Source organism: Manacus candei, unplaced genomic scaffold (genome assembly GCF_025592945.1).
Source record: "Manacus candei isolate 608988 ecotype Guabito, Panama unplaced genomic scaffold, ASM2559294v1 h1tg000014l, whole genome shotgun sequence".
In the NCBI taxonomy this organism is placed as follows: Eukaryota; Metazoa; Chordata; class Aves; order Passeriformes; family Pipridae; genus Manacus; species Manacus candei.
In genome coordinates, this window is record NW_026138062.1 from 59,416,853 (window position 1) to 59,430,296 (window position 13,444).

Below are 13,444 nucleotides of genomic sequence, written 5' to 3' on the forward strand. Positions count from 1 at the left end.
TCTGTTTGCCCAGCATCACCTTTGGGAGGGAGGGGCTGCTGGAAGGGCATTAGGGTGGTAGTCTCTGGGACAGCCCAAGACACCAGGCACTAAGCCGGGCTCCTTCTTTAAGCTGTTTGCTTACAGACCCTGGTTAACCTCTGAGTAGCTGCGGAAAAGGGAAGCCTTCAACTGGGCTTTCTGTGGCTTGGGCTCGCTGCTGTGGCATCCCCCTGGCAAGGATTTTCTCTTTTTATAGATCACTTTCCAGGGTATTTTTTTCAAAATTATTTTATTTTAAGACTGATTATTTTTCGTGTTTAAAAAAGAAGAGACAAAACTATAAAAATCCAACAGAAAGAATACTGTTAAGTGCAAGTACCCAATTATAAACTGACCAGCAGAGCTAATTCTGCACCACTCTGAGGGAAAAATACTCTCTTGGCCTATTGCTGCACCTGACCAACATCAACTGATTTCATGAAGTCCCATCAGTATAAGGGTACCAGCCAGGTAGAACACCAGCAGCTGGGGCCAGTCCCACAGGGCCAGCTGAGCTCTGGTCACAGCAGGCAGCTGGATTGGAAGGCATTCTTCTCGTTGCACAGTCTCCACTTGTACAGAGTCTCAGGCAATGTGGGCAGGAGGGATGTCCAAAGTTATTTTGCCTTTGGGCTTGAAACAGCTCTAAAACTCCCACCCTTCTTGGTGCAGCAGCCACCTGCCTTGTTGGGGTCTAAATATCTGCCCCTTCCCTGGTGTGGGCATGATGGGCAGGGTGGGCTGCTCTGCTGGGAGAGGAAGGGGAGGGGAAGAGGGCTGTTTGCCTTCTTCCCCTGCACTGCCCAGGACTGCCTCAGCAGCACCCCTTGCCTGAGTTGCCCATGGCAAAGCTGTGCTTCCATTCTTAATGGCATGGGTTTAAACATTTGCTTTCTAAATATTGGTACTCAAATCAAAGGTCATCAGCAAGTCATTTAATGGGCTTCCTTCTGCTGAGTCCTGCCCTAGTGCAGCTGCTGGCACTCTTTGCCAAGCAAGTTTTCAGGATACAGTATATACTGGGTGCCTTCGATACAGGGCAAATGAAACAGAACTGAGTAAATCTCATGAGCACCACTCACCCAGTTGCTCCCTGCACTACCTCAGAGGGGCTTGGGAGGAGCTGCACAGCTTATTCTTCTGCCTTTGGAAAGTCCCTGCAGTAATTATTAATTTACTCAAGTAATAGTGCCAAATCATACAGAATCATTGAATCATAGAATGGTTTGGGTTAGAAAGGACCTTAAAGATCATCAGTTCCAACTCCCCTGCCACAGGCAGGAGCACCTTCCACTAGATCAGGTTGCTCCAAGCCCCATCCAATCCGGTCTTCATCACTTTCAGGGATGGGACATCCACAACTTCTCTGGGTAACCTCACCACCCTCACAGTAAAGAATTTCTTCCTCATATCTGATCTAAACCTGCCCTCTTTCAGTTTAAAGCCATTCCCCCTCATCCTGTCTCTACATTCTTGTAAAAATATCCCTCTCCATCCCTCTTGTCAGCCCCTTTTAGGTATTGAAAGGTGATATAAGGTCTCCCCATAGCCCTCTCTCCTCCAGACTGAGCAGCCCCAAGTATCTTAGCCTGTCTTCATAGGAGAGCTGCTCCAGACCTCTGATCATCTTCACTGTCCTCCCCTGGACTTGATCCAACATTCCACCTCCTTCTTATGTTGGGACCCCAGATCTGGATGCAGTACTCCATGTGGGGTCTCACCAGAGTGGAGTAGAGGAGCAGAATTACCTCCCTTGGCCTGTTGGCTACGCTCTGTTGATGCAGCCCAGGACATGTTTGGCTTTCTCTGTTGCAAGTGCACGTGTATGGGTCATGTCAACCTTCTTGCCCACCAACACCCCCAAGTCCTCCTCAGGGTTTCTCTCTATCCATTCTCCACCCAGCCTGTATTTGTGCTTGGGGTTGCTGTGTATGTGAGCTGCTGTTGGCCAGTGTCTAACCTTAAGAATATAAGTCTGAGGAAGGAGAATGCTGGAGGGCAGTTGTGCTGTGATCAATGGCTCTGTGGATACCAATCCCGTGGAAGTGCAAAGAACAACACAGGCTTTGAAACACTGTGGGGGGCCTGGCTGAGCAACATGACCTGTTAGAGCAAGCTCCAACCCTGACAGGTGCTTGGCAAGCCCTGTTCTTTAGTGGGGACCAAGAGGGAGTTGTGAGGAGCCTCTACAGGTGCTTTACAGGATTCCTTGGGTCCCTAAGCCCGGGAACTTCCTCCAAGGGCCAAAAGTGTCTACTCTGTGACTTGGATTTGAAAACTGACATTTAATCTTTTTCTTTCAAAGCCTTGATGAATTATAAACCTGATCAAAAAAACACATTATAAAGTTTCAGATCACAAATTAATTCTATTCTTCCCATTCTCACAGCCCCCCCAAATAACAGATGAGGGGTTTTGCCCCCCATTTAGCAACAAATACGAAATAAAGAAATAGAGACTCCTTTCATAGCCAAATATATTTGCAGTGTTTGAAGAAGACTTCTGCAGGGTATTAGGGAGGGATGTCCAAATTCAGCCTTAAAGTGGGAAGCAGAATTAATGTATTGCTTCCTTGTGATTGTTTCACACCACTGACTGGTCAAGTTTGTTATTTATCTGTGCCAGTACTGGTTACTGTTGCCTAAGTTAATGGGCATATTTATTAAACAGTATTAAGTGCTAATCACGTTCTTACTATGTTATGTCAAATGCACTGAGATCAGGAGGGCATTTTTTATTACTGTTTAGGGAAACAAAATGAATTCCCTGATCCCACCCCTTCACGTGCATTTTGCATGTTACCTGTTTGAGCTCCACTTCTCACTGGTGACGGGAGGCAGCACATGAGGCTGTTGGATATCATCTCATCAAACTCAACTATGCAGATTACCATCTGTCCAAAACTGCAGGTGCAATAAACTTACTTTGAGCCTCAGGTCACTTGTGTGGGGCAATCGATCTGTACTGTTGGAGGCCTATTTCTTCAGCTCTGTTGAAAACAGAGTTCCTTTGGCATGTACCACCAAACCAGCTGGCCTTCAGGGATGATATTACTTCATGCTCTTGGACTTGTTGTTGAAAGACAATATTAGGGAAAAGTCTTCAGTTGAAGGGGAGAAGAAATTTCTAAGGACTCTACAGTTTTTAACGAAGTTTACCTAACACAGTTCAAGATGTCAGACCTTCTTGTAGAAGCTGGGCTGTCCTTCACCTCATAGAGTCTGTTCTTCCTCAAATGAAATACCCAGACACCTCTGTGGATGTCACCACTAACCACAAGAAGAGGTCTCTGCTCAGTACCAGCAGAAGGAATGATGCTTTTGCTGCACAGGCAAGCGTTTTTCCTATAAGGGGCAGGGGAAGCTTTCTTGCAATACTGGATCTGCCCTTCCAAAGACTGGTTTGTAGGACTAAGGAAACTGCAGGATACAGAATGACTGTTTGGGTAGTCAGATTTAGAAGAGAAAATCAGTTCTAAAGGGAAAAAAACTTCACGTTGCCTCTCAGGAGGAAGAAAAATAACCCTAAGACTGCCACATGATTTGTGGTGACATAACCAGTTACAGAGTTAACATAGCAATATAATAAGCAAACAGTCTTGTTTAATATTGACTCGCATGGAAGGTCTGCACATACTTTACTGCTGATACAGCCCAGTCAGACTTTGATGAGGAAAGACAACATTATTATTATTTCCAGTTTCTAAGACAGCCCGAAGAGGAGTTTTAAAAGTGGCTTCTGGTTTGTGGATGTCCAGTATGTATCTCCTTGAGCTTCACTGCTGTTCTGCACCAGTCTCATCTTGATGGTGGCGTTTCTGAATAGTGAAGCTGGATGTCTCCAGCCTGCAGCACCCTCTCAAAGTCAGTGCCTGCTTTTGTTGTCAATAGTCAGTCACACATACACCTCTCTCAGGTGACAAAGGAGAAAGGCCACCTCTCTCCGACTTTTGCTGTCACAGGTTTTTCCCAGCAGAGTCTCAGCAGGTGCTGTCTCCTGAACCGACTGTGGGGGACCTTCCCCTTGGAAGTTGTTTCTACATATGATGTTCCCATTCTGCACACTTTCTTGGGGTTCTCACATGAAGGAGCGGACCTCATGGTCCATATGTATAAATCTGCTGGAGGAAAGGAGGCAGAGCTGATACAAGTCAGAAATGATGGATAGTTGAAACAGGGGGGTAATGTGATATGCTGAGGGAGCAGTAACTTCTTCCTTATTAGCATTGCTGGATGTAGGGTAAACATTGTGGGCCATGTGCTGGAGAAGAGCTACACTACCCCAGCAGGCTGCCTTTCCATCCTCATGGCTGCCTCCATCCAGCCCTCGTGAGGATCTGCCACCGCTCAAGCTCTGTTCATTACACATGAAACCCAGAACTGCAACCCTTCACACATCCCTGCCACAGGCCATGGAGAGAGGAGATGCAATCTACAGAAGGGAGATGGGGTGCAGGTGTCCCCTTGTTGTGCAGGCACTGCACATGGGTACAGGCCCTGGCTGCCTCCTTCTCTTGTCACTGGAAATTTCAAGGCTTTCTGGCTTTAACAGTCTTCCCAAGTGTTAGCGACACTATCTCTTATGCTGAGGCCTTCAGAAGTGTCCATTCCCTAGTTTGTTCTGCCCCCTTTGCTGTAGAGCAAGCAGCTGTCCTGCTGCCCGAGGGACAGGTTCGCTCAGGAACAGAGAGGTTCTTCTGGTGGGCCTCACATAACCTACTGCATCTGTCAGGACAATGGGGCCATGACTCCAAAAAGGTTTTCAAGACTGCAATCAATGTCCCTTGGCCACAGATAGCCAGGAATCAGAAACGCAGCATGCCCTGGCAGTGCGGAAACCTGCTGCCATCACCACCCGGAGGCATTGCTGTTGGTACAAACCAAGGAAAAGTGCATCTCCTTGGAACCCCATTGAGCGCTGCCTGTAGTGAAAAAGAGGCATATACCATCAGCTGAGCACCCTGAGACAGCTGGTTTTTATTTTAGAGCCCTGGTGACAATTCCCACTTAAAAGAGAGGATATATGCCTGTATCACCAGGATTAAAGACCACTTAAAATGGGAACAAGCTGAATAAAGGTGTCTTATTTAAATACTGACACCCTCTCGAGCTGCTTAGTCTATGAGATCCACCAAGAGTTTTGGCTATTTTATCCAATAGGAGACCCAGAGAACACACACACATGGAGATGAACATGCACTCTGATATCCCAAACAAGTTCCTGAAATGCCCCTGAGTTCCCTGAAAAGGAACGACCAACATAAATGTCTGTGTCCATTTAACAGGAACCCCTGTTGGAGGCAAACTTGAAAGACCCATGACACCAAGATTTATGATACTCATCTAGACTCTGAAGCCCACTAAAATACTTGTTTTGATGTGTCAGTGTCTTGAAGTTTGTTGTTTAAAGTCACAGGCAGTCCTCAACAGAGCAAAATTACATTTTTCTTTTCTGATTGTAAAGGTAATGTAAACAGAGGTGTGTTCGTAGATCCTCTTGGGAGACAGAGGAAGGGATGGCCTGGGTGGAGAAGGCATAATACAGATCAGGAGCACATAAAATTATTATTTCACCTTTGCAAGTATATTTCAACTCTGACAACTCTAGACCACTGTATATTCCAGTGCTGCCTAACTGTGTAGTCTGCTATGCAATGTCTGAATTAGCTTCTCATTTCCCCATTGTTTAGGCTTCATTTTCCTTTTTTTCCAATTGCTAAAAGATTTTCTTGCTTCTACACTTGCCACCTCATACCTCTCTCCTTTCACCTTTTGTCCCAACCTACCACTTTCACCTACAACATCATAAACAGCTTGAAGACTCATGCTGGTATTGTCTCAAGCCTCAGGCACCAAGAGAGACAGAAAAGTGTGGGGTTATTCTTTATGGAAGGCTTCCATTCATAACAGCAGTTGGTCTTGTTTAGATCATGGAGCACTTGGGAGCTCTGAATTTTCCACTTCTAAGAAATGGTTGACTAGAGACTTCCTGAAGAAAAGAGAATAAAAGTTACAATACCTCTGCTCCATTATTCAGATTGCTATATTAGGATGCACCGAATACACAGATTAATGTCTTTTATATTTCATATCTCAGTATATAAAGAGAAAGCCAATAATTGGCTAAATTTTAGGTGGTGTTGCTACTCGTACAGGAAATGTGAAATCATTCCCTGAACATACTACCACGATGATTCACCATCTGTTTTCCTGTAGCGTTTTTGTGAAGGCTGGCCATGAGCTCAAGGTTACTGTTGTAGACATACTAGAAGAAACACTGGAGAATAAAGGCTTAGCTGCTCTCTTTTCTTGACATGAACCAGTGCTGCATATGGCAAGTGAAACCGTGACAGCAAGTTTTTAAGTGTTCCTGGAATCCCTCTGCTGTTCATCAGACCAGGGTTTCATTAACTCATACATATGGTTAAGCTTATATTGATTAAAATACCCTAGAAACTCCTCTTTACTATTTCCACAATCATAGTCTGAATTATCAAGCCCAAGTTCAAATGCTGTAACTCACATGGTTAATATCCTTGCACAGGCCCTACAAAACCTCTCTCTTTCTAAACATATATAAACACCTGCACCAACACTCATATTTGCTGCTGCTACCTTATTTTGTTACATGACTCACCACCTCTTTGCTGCTGTGGAAACTGTTGTCTTTAGAGTTCCATACTTGGTATATTAAAAGGTTTGGAAAAAAAGAAGAAAAGGAAAAAAACATCAGGACAGTAAAAAGAGCTCCACCCTTTAGGAGGAAGAGAGGAGGTGGCTTTGCAATTTGTTCTGCTGGGATGGCAGAACTGAGCTGGTCACTGTGGTCACCTAGTTGGTTTGCGTTTCCTTCCTCTCTGACCAGCCCCTAGCTGAGGGCACTCTGCCTGTATTACATCTACTCTTCAGGCTTTGTGCTTGTAGCAGGTAAATTACCACATTTGCAGTCCCAGTGCCAATCCTTTCCTCCCTTACATGACAAAGGTTTATCTGATCAAAGCCAATACCTTTTTGCCCAGGGACAGGTTAGGTGAGGGCTGGATGCTGCTGTGCTCTGAATGCTGAAGAGCTTAGTGCCTCCTGTGATCAACATTCCTTGAGACACAACAAGGAACTGCCAACACAGGAAGCTCCCAACCCCAAAGAGATCTCCTCAATTCTTAGTAAAGCTGCCTCTTTTATATTCAGCAAATAATCCTGATGAGGCATTTTGATTATGACTTCATGTAGTCTCTTGCTTACAAGTATGGTTTCAACCTTTACCTGGCTCTCTTGACTGTTTCTCATACCACTCATAGTACTTACAGTAAACCTAAGACCACACTGAAGGACACAGATAGTGTATTTATAATTTGAAGTACTAATATATGATTAGAATGCTGTTGGTTGTGAGGTGGTGGAATGAGATAGCAAGTTGTGCCTGATGAAATGCCTTATCACTTCATGGATGTCAGTCATCACTTGGGAGTTCAGGAGTTCACTCAGTTCTCAGCACACTAAGAAACTGCCTGCAATAAGAATGTTTGTATAGTTAGCAGAAAAAAATCTGCAATGATAAAGAAGTGGATAAATTATTGTAGGGTGTCTGGCCTTCCGTGCTGGGCAGCAAAGAGTAGGTCAGCTCTGTATAGCCCTAGTTAAAATGTCTACGTTCTACTTCAGTGCATTTTCTCTCAGTCAAGCCACTCACCCTTGCCACTTCGCTCCATTGTACATTTGGAAGTTGTGTATTTTCGTTGTCTCTTTTTGCATCTTGTTCCCATCCATATATTCCACTGGACATCAAGTCCCTGATCTCTATCACAGTCATATTTTCATAGTAAACAGCATCTGTCTCTGCCCAAAGGCATTCTTCTCATTCTGGACACTCCGATACATGTTGCAATCAGCTCCTGAACTCTCTGACACAAGACTTATTGAAGGTTTCAGTGTCTTCATAAGTGATGCTATATTGAGCACTCAATCCATAGTGAGAGTTTGGGATACTTGAGAAGATGAGGCTTCTCTTTTCTCCACCCAGAAGAGTGAGTGTGAACACCGGTAAAGTTTATCCCACTTCTTTGCTTACTCACAGTTTCTCCATGGCTTCTGCCTGGAAATTAGCTCAGAGGTGCCTTGATGGATGTTTACTTCTAGTTCTGTTGGACTGAGGACATAGATGCCTTTGGTTCTCAAATTCTTCTGTTGGGCAGGCAGCATATGATGAGAGCTACAGGCATGGGCTTTTTTGTGGGGACTTTTCCAGCCTTGTATCATAGACCTTTGAGCAGGTCTGCCATTCATGCTGTTGCACTTCTCAAACATTTTAGTTTAGCTTTGTTGGCTACTTCTAGAAGACACAAGAATAATTCAACCAGTTGTCTTCACAGTCATACAAATTTTCCTGGTAGATGACATTCTAATATAACAGCTACTGTGCTGTGAGGCTTCATGTATTCCCCAAGTCAGGTCCTCAGGAGCATTCTCAGTCCCTCTGTTCTGTTACTAATGTTCTTACCACAGTAGGGAGCACTCTATCTAAATTGCTGATATTTTTTCTTGGTACCAAATTGTAAGAAAATCATTACTTTTATCCCAATCAGATGATATTCCTTTTGTTGCATGCATCTGGCAGTCAATTCTTGAGGGTGTTTTGTTTAAATTGTTTGTAGGCAACCAAGCATCTTGGCTGAGTTTTCACAGAATCACATATTGGGTAAGATTGGAAGGGACCACAGTGGGTCACCTGGTCCAACCTCACAGCTCAAGCAGGTTCATCCCAGAGCACATTGCACAGGATTGCATTGACAGGTCTTGAATAACTGCAGTGAGGGAGACTCCACAACCTCTCTGATCAGTCTGTTCCAGTACATGGTCACCTGCACAGTAAAGAAGCTCTTCTTCATATTCAGGTGGAAATTCCTGTGCATCAGGTTCTGCCCTTTGTCTCTTCTCCTCTTACTTGGCACCAAGAAGAAGGACCTGGTTCCATCTTCCTGACAACCCCTCTTCAGATACTTACAGACACTGACATTATATACATGTCTCTCCATACTGAGGAGCCCAGGATTGGACACAGCACTCCAGATGCAGCCTCACTAGGGCTGAGTAGAGAGGCAGGATCACCTCCCTCAACCTGCTGGCAATGCTCTTCCTAATACACTCCAGGATACCATTGGCCTTCTTGGCCACAAGAGCACTGCTAACTCAAGGACAGCTTGTTGTCCACCAGGACCCCCAGGTCCTTCTCTGCAGAGCTGCTTTCTGGAGGTCAGCCCTCAGCCTGTACCAGTGCCTGAGGTTATTCTTCCCCAGGTGGAGGACCCTGCATTTGCCTTTGCTGAATTTCAGTTGGTTCCTCTCTGCCCATCTCTCCTGTTGGATCATGTTGAGGTCCTTCTGAAGGGCTGCACAGCCCTCTGGGGTATCAGCCACTCCTCCCAGATTTGTGTTGCCAGTGAACTTGCTGAGAAGGCATCTGTCCCTTCATCCAAGACATTGATGAATAACTGAAACAATACTGGGCCCAGTATTGAACCCTGGGGGACACCACTATTGACCTCCAACTAGACTCTGTGCCATAGGGCACTGCCATTCAGCCAGTTCTCAATCCACCTCATTCTCCACTCACCCACTCCACACTTCCTGAGTTTGCCTATGAGGATGTGAGAGACAGTGTTGAAAGCCTTGCTAAAGCTGAGGTAGACAATACCCACTGCTCTCCCCTCATCCATACAGGTAGTTGCTTCATTGTAGAAGGCAATCAGGTTGGTCAAGCATGATTTACCTTTAGTGAATCCATGCTGACTACTCCTGATCTCCTCCTTCTCATCCATGTGAAAAGAGGTGGCCTCCAGAATGAGGTGCTCCATTACCTTGCCAGAGATTGAGGCAAGGCTGACTGGCCAGTTGGTTACTGAGCTTTATGTACTTCAGGACAAGGATTCTGTCTATTTGCCTAACTTTTTCTCTTACTTTAGAAATATAGGTTATTGTAGGTTTTTCTTTTTCTTCAAAAAGAACTTCATAAAGCTCTTCTGGACTGAGTGACACAAGCAGTCTAATTCTTGGAGTAACTTATCCAAAAGTTGTTACTTGTTTTCTTTCCAAAACATTAAGTTTTTCTGCAGCTTTGCTAGAGAAAAGCTAAAATTGCATGCATGCTCTTTCAGTAGCAATTGTTTTGTCTGTAGTTCTACCGAGGTCATCACTTGCCACTTGTTTAGCAAGTTTAACTGTAAATAAATACATCCATCAATCAAAACATATTTCTCAGTAATCGCTATATTCCCTGATATTTTAACCTTTAAATTTTCCTTGGCATTGCAGTTTGGCTTTCCCTGGCAGAGTGATAGTTTGTCCACTGTTTAGTTTAAATTTAGCTTGGCAAGTTTGCTATCCTCTCTTCCACAGCACTGAGCACGTCTTCACACATTTCAACCACTGCCAAATTATGTGTTTGGTGCTTTGTTTCCTGTTTGTACAGTGAGTATTTTTTCTGAGACTACTGCTGAATTAATTTTTGCTTATTGGCATTATGTTAATGCCAGATATGACCAAAATCTTGTTTTCTGAGTCATGGCATACTTTCTTTGAAAGAAAGTTTTTCTTTCATGTTCTTCTCTGCATACTTTTTCTGGCTACAGTTACTGTACTTGGCTAGTGAAAGAACATTTCTGAATTTGCATGGCTTACTACCTACACATGCTGAGAGGTGTCAGACCTGATATTTTTCACATGTCTGTAGTAGTGTACTTGTGCATTTACTTTAACTTGTATACTCAGGACTCTGTTGTGCTCGTTGCTCAGGTCTCTCAGTACCATCATACAGAGCTTTAATTGGAAGCCTGATATTAACAGGCTAATGGCAGGGTGCTTTGTGAAAAAAAGTAGGGATTGGAAATGTTCAACTGACTGCCACTTTCCCTTCACCAATATTTTTGTAACTCTTCGTAGGATAATGCCTCAAATGAGGTAAATGTGTCAACCTCAAAGCACTCTGACAATTGACAAAGAAATGTAATCCTAGAGATTAAATGTGTTGGTGCAGTGATCTCTGGGGAGACAGTTCTCTTACTAAGATCTTCTTTGCCTCAAAAACAAACAAAACCTCAAAGCAAAGCAAACCCCACTGAAAACCACAATGTGGTTTCAAAACAAATTCCCTATACCACTGACTCTAGGCAAGCAAAAAAGTCTTGAACTTTCTCCTTATTTTTCTATAAGATTTAGGGAAAGATTTTGAAACAAAATTAACATCTAACACTAAAATCCTAAATTTTTATTTAAAGCCCTTAAATGTGAGAACTGGTCATCAGAGTTGAACTCACACTGTTTCCTTCTAACTTTTGAATACGAGACCTACTCCAGTCAGCTTCATATACCCATAGAGCACAAAGTGCACAACACTGTCACACTGGGAGGCTAGAAACTTCCTTCAAATTTGATTTTTCCAATTGGACTGGCTCTTCTCTCCATGGGCTTACCTGCTCATGATTTTAATTTTCTCTGCTTGTTTGTTAAATTTTGTCACTATGAGAAGATTTGTGCAGCATTGGATAACATGAGCTGGGAACAGTTCAAAGAACTCCTCTGGGAGAAGTCAGTCACTTACTAGAAAGAACTTTCATTAAAATATAAAGACACAGAGAACAAAGTGGAGCTCAAAAATGAAGCATCTCTGATAAGGCATCATGACTTCAGATAGGGCAGAATTTTTTGTTAGAAGAACAGTATGATGAGAAACAAATGAACAGTTTGATGAGAAATAAGTATTTCCTATTTTAAAGATAGTTCTGTCTTAGAAATCTGTGACAAGGAAGAGAAATCTATAACAAGAAAGAAATCTTGCTTAACAAACCTCATTTTCAGTGGTAAATTCCAAAGAAGTTTGTGGAGAAACAGCTGATGAGTACTTCCTTGTGAATAAGCTCAATACCATCTCAGAATAGATATGAATGTATCACTAATATGAAGCTGTCTGCTTTCCTGCAAGGTCAGAAGGAATATCAGCTTTATTATTTGCAGTTCAGACTTATTTTCCAAACTTTGCCTTTGTCAAGTTCTATGTCACCTCTATTTTCTGATGCTTTCCTTTGATCCCTTTCACTTCAGCCTGACTCAGCATAAGAAACATCAAAAAGAAGACTCACTGCATATCAAACATCTGCCCTTATTCTGCTATTTATGACAAATTTTTAATGTAACTCCATATGAACTACTTCATCAATGTCCAAGAGACAGCAATTCTGAGCTACAAATAATATGTGTGGTCTCATTTCACCTCTACAGGAAATGCTGTAAATGGGACAGGAGTATGATGAGATGTATCATGCAGAGTGAATCAGTGCTTCTTCGTTACACCAAGCAACAGACTTTCTTAAAATGCTTCACCGAGGTTCAAAACAGTTACATAAGACCAGATCTGCATGGCATCACTCAGGTGTGTGGGGGATTTCAAGGCTACTCTTTTGTTTGTTCTAAATCCAAGAGGTACAAACCCCAGTGTGTTCATTCAGGCCTTGCAATATCACCTAAAGAAGTCCAAATACCTAATACCTCCCATTCATTGTATAACAGTAACACCACTGATTAAAAAAGAAGGGTAAGAGGACTATGAACTGTAATCTAGACAAAGGACTGTTCTTGCTTAGTAAGCACTCAGATGGCAATGCTGCCTTCAGTGGAGGCACTAACAGAGCCCCTGTCCTCTATGAGGCTCCTTTATAGGAAACAGAATCAATATATCAGCAACTCCATCTTGAACTGGCCAATAAATTCTAAAAGGGAAGGAAGGACAATAATCATAAATACATAGGCATCATAGTTTCCTCAGGTTTGTCTCACTGAGAAACTAGATTAAATAAGCCCCAAACTAAATACATCTCAAACAAATATAATAAACAAAAACTTTAGGAAAAAAAAACTATGTAAGTGACTTTTTGGAACACATCTTGAGCCAGTGTCTTAGGTAAAATAAATAACTGGATCTTCACCATATTTCACAACACTCATTTGAGGGTCCATGTTCAGTTACCAGGTTTGGTAATTTGTATTTCATAAATAATTCTGCGACAGATTAAGCCAAGACAGTCCCTCAGAAATGGTGTCACTCAGTAGATGAGCCCTTGGTAAAATGTTTTCCTGAAGACAGCTTGGATGAGGAACAGTGTAATGCTGAAGGGATGGATAATCATCTAGCCAGGACCAAGCACACCTAGACCTAGAATTCTTTTTTCTGTCCATCAGTTTAGTTCTCCTTTACTACGGACTAAGCTGGTTACCTCTTCTCCTATCACCAGTGGATGTGGAAAACTACCAGCCATTTTCTATATCAATTCCCTTTGTAAAAAAATGTTACTTGCCCCACTCAAAGCGTCCTTCCTTCTACATAACGGCTCTGTTGCTCCCTATCTTGTTGGTTATGGTTTCTAAAAATTCTAGAG